Here is an 11,349-nt window from a genome sequence, read left to right on the forward strand (position 1 = left end):
TTTTTCGATACCAGACTGCAAGACAAGCAAGATTACAAGAAAGAAGGCGGCAATGCCTTGAGGGGCAACAATTTCCGACTTACAAGCTGCACATTCACAAGCTCTCTCTCACCTTGAGGGTCCACTGAGAAATCTGAACTCCAATTTACAGCTTTCCCGAGATTGTGTGTGAGCCCTGGCTATCCTGAAAAGAGTTCTTTCCTACTTTTTTTATTAATTTGAAAAGCAAAAGGGAACGAAAAGTGTCGATCCCTGGGGAACAGCGGTCGGTTAAAAGCCAAAGCTTACCGTAAATCCCAGACTACAACCTACTAGTTTTTTGCTATATTTTAATCACTGTGGCTTTATATAGGGTGTGGCTTATTTGTTATTGTTTGGGTGTGGCAGCACTCCTGGAAAACAGCAAGCTGCTCTTTACCACAACGCACTCTAAATAAGAACACTGCGGTGACATCAGAAACATTTATGTCAACCATCCATCCATTATCTTCACCGCTTATCCTTAGTAGGGTTGCGGGGGTGCTGAAGCCCGCCCCAACCATCTTCGGGAACTGGGCAGGGGACACCCTGAACTGATTGCCAACCAGTCGTAGTGCTCACAGGTTAAGGACAACTCACTCGCTCATTCACACCTAGGGACAATTTGGACCAGCCAATTAACCTGAGATGCACGATTTTTGGAAGTTGGGAGGAAACCAGAGTGCCCAGATGAAGCATGGGGAGAACATGCAAACTGCACACGCGAGGGTTCAATCTCATGACCTCAGAACTGTGCTGCTTTATGACACCCTTTGAAAGAAATTAGTCCATGTGTTTGCCAACATTATTCATATGATACACAACAGGAGAAAAACGGGATGTTTAGCAATACTATATCTGATATTTACAACATACTCATGATAATTCAATTTTTTCACCCACAATTCAAGTTCTCAATGTTTATATTTGACTAAAACAGTGGTGGAAGTGATCTATTAAAATAGCTACACTTCTCCCAGTTGAACAGCACTGAAGCTTCCTTTAATCCTTGAGGAATGATAACAAACAAATGCAATTCGGTCTGGAACCGTGGCAGCCACCGATTGAAGCAAAAGGACAACTTCCACATGTCCGTGTTGCGATCAGCCACTACAATAATCTTTCGATGTATAACTTTTCGGGTTTCAATACTTTGCGGATTTTGAATTGAAATGGAATTTATATCAAAGCATCGTGCAATGTGTTCTTAGGAAAACAGCACACAGCAAATGCTATCACAGGGGCCGGTTGGGGAGGGCTGTGTGTGTGTGTGTGTGTGTGTGTATGTGTGTGTGTGTGTGTATGTGTGTGTGTTATATTGGACTCTGGGAAAAAGTCAGAGGAGTGCACAGAAATACTAATCACCACCTGGTGCTCTTTGGAAAGTTTTGGGTCCGGGAAGTGACTGAGGCGGCGTCATGAGGAAAATTTCTTTTTTTTTTGTATGAATAAACCATTTAATAAAATTGGTTTGGAACAGTGCAGAATGAGAGCAAAGCAATAAATAATATCCCTTTTTCAAACACCAATGCATTGAAAAAGTCCAAATACAGTGAGGCTAACTGAGAGAAATCAAATTTGATAGATGCATCGATACATAAAATGAATACATGAGAAAAATACTAAGTGAAGAAAGATGTAGCCAGATATTTGAATGTTGGGGATACTAAGGACAAGAGTGCCAGCAGATGAACACATTTTCATTACTTTTTGTTTTGTTTTACAGTTTCATTCATAGTATCATTATATTCTTAACATTTTCATTGGGCAGGCCAGAAGAAAAAGCCTGACTGGCCGCATGTGGCCTGCTCTCCCCTGCTCTATAGAATGTATGCTTTTTAGGGCTGACTGTTTCACACTAGATGAAAGTGAGCGATTGGGGGTAAGGCGGTTTATTAATAATTGATCAAAGAGAAATGTGTTGGCATCAATTAATCATCCCCCGTATGCCGCTTATCTGCAGTTATCATTGTGGGCTGTAGCGTTAGCAGCAAGAAGATAATCATTCATCACGCTGCACTATTTAAAGGTATTCCCAAATTCTGAAACATGTGAGGATATAGTACGTTATTTGGGGCATAAAACCTATATATATTTCAGAGGTATATTCCAATTATTTGCTGAGATAATGAATTTTGAGGACAGCCTGTCGCGCCTTTGACTTCATGAGCTTGGACAGAATGTGAGGAATACTGGCACCACGGCAGGCCAGTTACCATATTGTTTTAAGTCAGTTATGTGCTATTTGTGTCAAATAGCTGAATCGTGTGCCGAGTAATACAGATGAGTGTTTTGTGAATAGCCCCGCTAAGCGGGTGTACCATTTAACCAATTCAGGAAATTATTAATTATGTTTGATTGTACAGATGCTGCCCAACATACGAACAAGATAGGTTTCGGACAATTGTTAGTAATTTGCTTCAGTGCTATAGTTTGTATGTTTAAGGTTTGTATAAGTATGGTTAGGGTTTGTATAAGTAACCTTTTGTACTATAAAATAAACATCTCCAAAAATAATATGTTCTATAACGTTACGAAAAAAGCTGAATTATAAAGCATAGTACTGAAAAACAAGGCTACACATTGGGCGGTGACATTCTGTGATTTTTGAAACTCATTGAGACTCTTTGTGATTAAGGGCTATACAAATAAACATGACTTGACTTGACTAAAAAGATAAATAAAGTTAAGTTTAAATTACTTTTAGAGAAAGTGATCCAACCATTTTCTCAACCGCATCAAGCTTTCTTATTCCACTTTAATTTCCAAAGAAACGGCTCGGCTCTTTATTACACTTTACACCAACCATATTGAATGGACGAGATATTAAACAATACAAATGTCAAAGTTCCTCCCACCTTAGAGATACAGTGCAATGTGTTTACACATGAACTAGGAAGTAGAAGCCAGATTTCTTCTTCGCGTTGGTTGCTGGGTGACCTCTCACAGCGCCACACGGTGGAAAGAAGCACTACAGCACTGTCCTCTACTCGGAAAAAGTGCACACAATACAAAATCTAACTTACAGAAATGTCCGCATATTTGTCGACATCCCATAAAAATGTTCGTATGTACCATTTTACGTAAGTCAAATGGAGGAAGGTTGGGGAGTCTCTGTAGTTCAAAATAAAAGTGTCAAGGTAATGCTATGGATTCTCCTTAGAAAACTGTGGTATCATTTTGATACCTCAACCCACCAAGCAAGAACCACAAATGTCACAGCAAATGCAACAGCTGAGGCGCAATAGTATCTTGGAGCACCAACAAACGTCCCCGGGGATGAAAGTACTCTTCAGTACTGAACAGCCAAAAAGGGGCTAAATGAAAAATAAACCAGAGAGCTAACAGGGGGCTGACTGGGACCGATCAACGAAAGGCAGGCGCAGTTACAGCGGTAAAACGTTAGCCTGGTCAACCAAAAAACACGTGGTAACCAGGAACCAACAATGAAAAATGGCTACAGCGACAAACACAAAGCCGGAAAGAATTAAGCCAAGGGAATCAGCAAAATTAGCACTAACGCAGACCAACCAACACACTGTGTGCAGCCAATGAGCGCTAACTGCGATCAAACAAAACAGGAAAGCCCATGGCAGCCCTGATGCTAATGAGGAGCTAGCCGGAAAAAATTATACCAACTGAAAAACAAGAATGAAAGGCCACAATCGCCTACCTAAAAGGAGGCGAAGGCAAGGAAGGAAGACAGGCTGTAATTGCAGCATGTAAACTTGCCTCTCACGGCTTGTGTTCCTTCAATGATGTCACAGCTCTTGGAGAAACTTTTAGATTGAATTTCTCAAGTCCCCGAGCATGTTGAATATTTTGTGGGAGAAGGAACACTACACATTTAGTGCCTTAGTTGCCAATGGGCGCTCACAGCCTCTGCTAGCCACCCCCTTTAAATTGCTGTCAAAAAACTTTTTCCCAGTTATCAATAATTTTTTCAACAGTGCATCTGATTGTTTGTTGATTGGCTCCACAATACATTTAACAGCTGGTGGATGCTGGTAGGGTTATTGTAAATTTATATTGCATTTGCTACAAATATGGAGCATTACAGAGACCTTACAGTTTATTATATCCTCTCCTGAAAGAGTCTTATCACCTTGTCAACCATTCAACTATTGGCCCGAGGAGAAATGCTGTACTGTCATGTTTGTCTTACTCTGATCTGTTTGATGTTCATTGTTTTACGATTGTGTCCCCTTGATATATTAAACTAACCTCCCCAAACAACTTACTGACTGAATTGTTTGTAACAAAATAGAGGCGCTGCTGAGGTTCTGGTCAGATGAGAATCAGACTGAGAACTGAACCCATCTCCTCATGAAAAATATGAATGTCTGTTGTCTCTTATTGTGTATTTCATTCAGAGATGTGAGGTAATAGAATAGAATATAATCGAATCGAATAGAATAGAATATACCTTTATTATCATCGTTACAAAATGGGTTAAACATATTGTGACAACGAAATTGGACGTGACACTCCAGAGTCACATTTTACTGTAGCGTTTCAACTTTATTATAATCGATAAACTTAAGTCAAGTCAAGACAGTTATTTCTATGGCCTTTAATCACAATGCCTAAAATGACTGCACAGGTTACAATTACACCATCCACGGATCCCCTAAAGTTCAGCCTTTTGTGCTGAAAAATAAATAAACTGAGACTGCGGGTTAACTGTAAATGCAATTTTGTAAAAGAATAGTAAATCTTCAATGGAGCATAATAGTGACAGCCTCATGCCATCAAGCTTATCCCCCCCCAACTGGAACTGAGGCCTCCGTCACATGATTCTGATCACTAAAAACACATTCAAGCTTGAACATAAAAATACAGTAATGAGATCAATAAGATAATATCAAATCAAATGTGAGTTCATAATGAGCACTTACTAAGGAGGAAGTCAGCGATTTTTAACGGAGATGTATGTGTGGTGGTGAAGGAGAGAGTGAGAGCACGAGAAAGCATGATAAAAAACAAAACAAAACACAAGACCAGAGTCGTCAGGGAACCACTGATGATGCAACTCTGGACAGCTTTCACCACTGCTGATGGTTCATGGCCTGTTTTTGGGTTGTGGCAAAATTGGCACCAGTCCATTCCTTGATGAAATCCAGGCTACAGAGATGTGATGCTACAGGAAACTTCTAGGCATCAGCTACATAGTCCATGTCACATAAAGAAAGGTGCAAAGCATTGTACTGCACTACTCTCTGGTCTCCCGAAGTCCAAAATCAAGAGCCTTCAGCTAGTAGAAATTGCTGCAGCGAGGGTTTTAACTAATACAAGAAAGTTTGATCACATTACCCCGATTTTAGCCAACCCGCATTGGCTGCCTATTAGCTTAAGATGTGATTTTAAGGTTCTGTTGGTTGTATACAAAATCATGCATGGACTTGCTCCCTCATATGTTTCAGATATAATCTCCCGCTATGTTCCGGTCCGGAGCTTTCGCTCTGAAAATGCTGGTCTAATAGTGATCCCAACAGCAAAGAAGACATCCGCAGGTTTGAGAGCATTCTCCATTCGGGCCAAGGTGCTGTGGAATGCTCTTCCCGCTGAGATCTGCAACCTCAGTGGAAATGTTTAAATCTAGCCTTAAAACACACTTCCATTCTATAGCATATGACTAAGCTATATTTTATGTTGAGAATATCTGTGTATTATTTGCCCCCATGTAGGTTTTAGATCAGGGGATGGTGTCAAAATAGTCTGTAGTTTGCAATAGTCTTTAAACTGTGCAGCCCTTTGAGACTCTTTGTGATGAAGAGCTATACAAATAAACATGACTTGACTTGACAATGGACCCCGTGACAGACAAACTGCAGTGGTATGGTCACTTTACATGATCATCAGGACTGGCCAAGATAATTCTCCAGGGCACAGTCCAAGGGGGCAGGAGGAAATTAAGACAGAAAAAGAATTGGGCCGACCACATCAAGGAATGGACTTCTGCCAATTTTGAGACCCCAAAACATGATTTCTGGTTGTAACCCCTCTTCTGATACGACAGCTCCAAGATATTTAAGTTTAGTGACAGGTTCAAGCTTTTAGTGGTTAATAGTAATGCTTGTGTTGTTACCCTGGGGGTTGTTGGACCAACAATGTTGGTTATTACTTTTGTTTTTTTCTGTGCTAAATTCCATCCCCTACTGGGTTGATTCTGCGTGCAGGCGATTTACCAGATCTCTGAGTTTTTCTCCTGTCAGTCAAGCAATATCAACAGCAAAATGGAGGTTAGTGACATCGTGTTTCCCAAAGCTGACTCTACTTCTAATTGTAATTTGTAAATTCTCTTGACTTGAATTTTTCTCTTGTATGCTGGGCAAGATTTTTACTCAAATTTCTTGTAGCCAAAGTGTCTTATATGTAGAGGGGGCTCTGTTCTTTCCCCCCTACTTCATCAACCCATGCCTCCACCCAAAAATATGTTCTTTTTCTCCATTCAAACATTGGTGAGTATCCCAGTTCATCCCAAAGTGGATGATCACCAACGTAGTCAGCCAAGCCACAAATCACAAGAATGGCTAAGACACGCCTTTTTGATCCAAACAATGATGTCTACAGGTCGTGTGTCCATCCCAACACTGTTGATCAATGACAGCAGATCAGCCCCATGGGAAGTGCGTGATACGCATCGCATGATTAATGGCTTTGCCAGCTGTCATGAACCGAGGTGCGCCGGCCGGCTGAAGGCTTCATAAATCATAAACGTTCTGACACGTGAAATTTTGCGCACTATATAAACGCTAATGTTGAGCTCGTTCAACTTTTCGGCCTTTTGATGTCTCGGGAACATTAAAAGATCAATGTTTGCCTCCAATTTGGCGGCTTTATGGTTGCTGTTTTTTCTCTTGACAGTATTCCTATTAAAGCGCCTGCAGTCTAATGATGAATTAAACATGAAACGCAAGAGTATAAGATATCCCGCAGGAAAGTCTGTCATGCACTAATGAACGTCTCTTCAACCTGCAAGTGGTTCCTGCTACAAAGAATAAATAGTCCGAATCAAAGGAGCCCTGATAGCGTGCCGGCGGCTTTTAAAGTATTAGGGGAAGATGGACTGTTTACACTCCTCTCCGACATATGGCATCAGAGATGTCCCCTTGGCTTTTTCTTTCCTTTTTTTTCGTCAAAAACTGCCTGGTGCAAAATAACTTACTTCTTAAATAAAATATGAAATAATATGCATAATATGTTATTTGTGTTGCTCCAAGGCCTTTTTGTCGAAGTCCGCAGGCCAATTACGCCCTCCAAGAAAGTTTTCTTTGGCCCCTGAGGTGATCTTGATATGTTATTGTATCAACTAAAATGTTTGATTTTTTTTGGTTTTGGCATTTGTCTTTGCGAAGTAAATCGTTATTTGATTGTTATGATTTTATTTAATTTGCTTGCTCACAATGAAGAATGTGTTTCTGTTAATTACTGTTGGACATGCACAAAGTAGATTGCTTCGGATGCCTAGGTTGTACTGAGGTAGGACCTTCAGAACAGGTTGGAATTTTTGTATCGTAAGGATTTTTGTACAGTTCTCTCCTAACTGCAAGCTCAAAATTTATTGATGTCCATTCTCTTTTTTTGAACATCTACTAAACTATAAAACTCATAAGTCTCTCAGCTGAAGCTCTGATGTTTCCATGCCTTGTTTCAAATCATACTTCTGTTGTTGTTTACTTATATCAGTTGTGATTGTTTTCGTGTTAAACATGTTCTGAAACCCTCCCAAAGCTTTTTTTGATTAAAAATAAAATCAGAGTAGTGATATAGGAATTGATCACATGATTGGAAATGGGCCCGATCACGGGGTTGCTGACTCCTTCGGTATGGGAAGTGTCCTCATCAGGAAATCAGATTGATTTTTAGGTAATTTTCCCTGTATGCCCATTTGCAGAACGCCCATCCATCTATTTTGTGGCCTGCTTATCCTCACTAGGATTGCAGGGGGTGCTGGAAACATCTTTGGGAAGTGGGCAAAGGACACTCTGAACCGGTTGCCAGCCAGCTGCAGGCCACACAGAGATGACAACCATTTACTCACTCATTTATAACTTGGGACAATTTGGAACAACCAATTGACCTGCCGTGCATGTTTCTGGAGTGCTCGGAGGAAACCCACGCAGCTGGTAGATAGAATTGAACCCTGCGCCTCGGCACCATGGGACTGCACGCTAACCACCCATCCATCATGGTATAATCCCAGTATTCTATGAGTTTTTATATGAACAACTTGAGATGTTGAATAACAGCCAAAGTGTTTTGTTGTGTGTCATTGTCAGTGTGCAGTAAATATAAAGTTAAAGGTAGAAATTTTATATACACAACTGTCCTGTCATATTTAGTTATGTTACTAAAATGTGCAATTTTCAGGAAAATGCAGATCCCTGCAGGAATTAAAGATTGCTAAACATTTTACCAATAGTCATCACATTTAAATGAAGTTGTATATCAGTTTTCTTCCGAACTACATTTTTTAGAATAAATGATTATGTTCCAGTCAGTTATTGTGCTTAATGGACGCATTGGTTGTACGAACGATTGGAGGAGCATCTCGAGAATCATTATACCTACGCCCACAGACAACCTGGTGCGCTTTCCTGTATGTTTGCAGTTTGTGACTCATGTAGGGTTTTGCGTATCCGCGCAAATGGCAAAACTACTCAAGGGCTCCCTTTTTGGCGTCAAACAAGCCCAGAGTCACATTACCCAAAATTTGTGCAAAAACACAACGCAGGCTAAGGTTGATTGAATTCTTGGATCTCGGTGAGCATATGGCATAACAGTAGTTGGTTTGCTTGATGAAAATTTGGGTGTGCCGATTTGTCAATTCTTGAAATGGACTTCGACAGCATACTCTCTGCCCACAATACATGAGTTGGATGTAGGATGTCTGCTTCCGTCCTTATGGAATGTTTACAACCCAATTTCAGAGCTTTCTTAAACATTTTTTAGTACCAAATGACCTTTATTACATTCTAAACATTCCATAAATTCAAAGAGGTAAATACATTGTAGAGATAGAGATTGTTTTCAAGTCACGGTGATAACAAAATATAAATAATAAAACCCCCAAAAAAGCAATCATCCACTAATGAAATGCAGAATCCTCCCACCCCCTTTAAAAGCAACAAGGGAGAACAGCTGTTACTTATAGCATCAAGATTTGGGAGGCATGCAAGCGACAAGCACAAGCTGTTGCTTAGAAGCAAAGTCATGTGAGTGTGACTTTTTTAATGAGATGCCTTTAGGATTTTGTTTTTTTAATCTTCCAACTAACAACCCCACCCCAATATAAAAATAAATATATTTAAAGGGGAGGTCAACCCATTAATTTTCTCTGCAAAACTATTTTCAAAGATTGCCCCCAATTCTGAAGCATTGTAAAGAGTGAAGTGTCTGGGAGATGCATGAAGAAGCAAAACCCACCTCCTTCCATTAGATTTTGAGGATGGCCATTTGGTTTTTTCCAGTCAACTGAAAATGACATCAATTTTGTCAAGATTCTGATAACGACCAATCATGGCAAAGCCTCAGAAAACTTAGCTACCAATTAAGCATAAATTAAACCCTCACTACTTTGGGCTTCGGTTATTGCAGGTCCACTGCTTCATGTAGTTTGAATTTAATTGTCTTTATTAAAATTGATATCAACGGATCGTGCATTGGGTTCTGAGCAGATAGCACACAGAAAATGGTATCACAATGGCAGTTCGTATGTCTCTGTGTTGGGTGGACGCGACTGACTGTGTGCGCGACTGTAATAGGCTGGTTTATGGTGTTAGTCAAACAGTGTTGTGGGCGCACAAGTCACTGCGTCCACCCAAAACTAAATAAACCAGGTAGCTTTTAACGGTTCGTTCCATCAAAAAGAAATCCATCCATTAAATAAGAATCATAGGTAAGTCAAAAGGGCGCAAAGAAGTAATAATTACCAGAGGGTGCTCCGTGGATTATTATCCGGTTCCGGAAGCAACTGTGGCGGCATGCGGAGAGAAATAAATAGTAGGCATGAAGTTCTGGCCTACTGCTACAGCAAAGCTATGTTACAAATGTCTTAAGCCAGTCTTGACAAGCCTGTAACTCACAAATGTCAAATCTGTTACCAATGAAAGGGTTGACTTGGAGCTACAACTCGTAGGAAACCGCTAAATTCGGAACGGTTGTATTTTATTCATCGCAGATACATGGCTCAATTCAAGGACACCTGATGGTGGCGTGCGACTAGCCTGCCGCTCTCTAAATAGTTTTCTTACACTGAACGCAGAAGCCCTGCTATTTTGATGTCGGTCGGTCGGTCTGTTGGCCAGTCAATGGATCTCTTAACCACTGGTGATGTAGTGGCACCATTTCCTGTGTTGTGTCTTGGGCAAGTGCAGCCTGGTGGCACTTATCCTTCCCCAGGCCACCACATGTCTCCAATTTTTTGTACTTTTATAGTATGACAGGAAATACCATTCATTCAAATGCAATTCTGTGTTCTGTATTCTTATTCATATATCTATAGTTGTTATTTTGTTAAAGTCTTAGAGTCTCAGTCAGTAAAGACGTCATCTTGAGGTAAGTTTGACCCTTAAGGGCTTTTATGAAGGTGCAATGCTATGAAGCAAATTTTCACCTTTCACATGGTGTTCTGGTCCCTGAGAACCGAGGAATTGCTGTATAGCAAAATGTCAATGGCTCTGTTCAACCAGGACCACTTAAAAGTCTAGAATCAGACTTGCTAAAGGGTGAGTGATGGAGGACAACTTTGAGTTTTTTGTCAGTGTTTAAATTAAAAATTCAGGAAAGGTAGCACATAGTCGACACATGTTGAGAAGCATGCCCATACATAAATACTGCTTGTTTACTTTGCAAGTTAAATAGCAAAGGTTGAAAGCAGACCTTGAGGACCAGTTTAAAGCCACTAGCGGAGAATGTAATATTAGCCAGCGGGAATCTGCGCATTGATGTCATTGCCGGCAAGGACAATGAAGAATGAAGTGAAGCCAGCTTGTAGATGCAAAACAATATTCCATAGCATCTTGACCACGAGTCCCAAAAGAAAAATAATATCCAACGGTGTTTCACAAAGCATGAGTGTAATTTGTACTACGTTTTCATTTTCCGCAACCCAATCCAAAAGCTGCATGTGACTGTGTTCTACAGTATTACATTGTGACCAACAGAATACAAAGTAAAAATGCTCGATATTGGTGCTAAAATCATTTCAATAGCAAGCTGACTTTTCCTGAGTCCATCGTTTAGCAAAAGTATTTCATTAGACAAGTGCAAGGTGGCCACAATTTACCTCTTCATACGAGCTTAATCCATTCCAGGATCGCGCTTGTG

Source organism: Urocampus carinirostris, chromosome 1, assembly GCF_059441175.1.
Source record: "Urocampus carinirostris isolate Australia breed hairy pipefish chromosome 1, RoL_Ucar_1.0, whole genome shotgun sequence".
NCBI lineage: Eukaryota > Metazoa > Chordata > Actinopteri > Syngnathiformes > Syngnathidae > Urocampus > Urocampus carinirostris.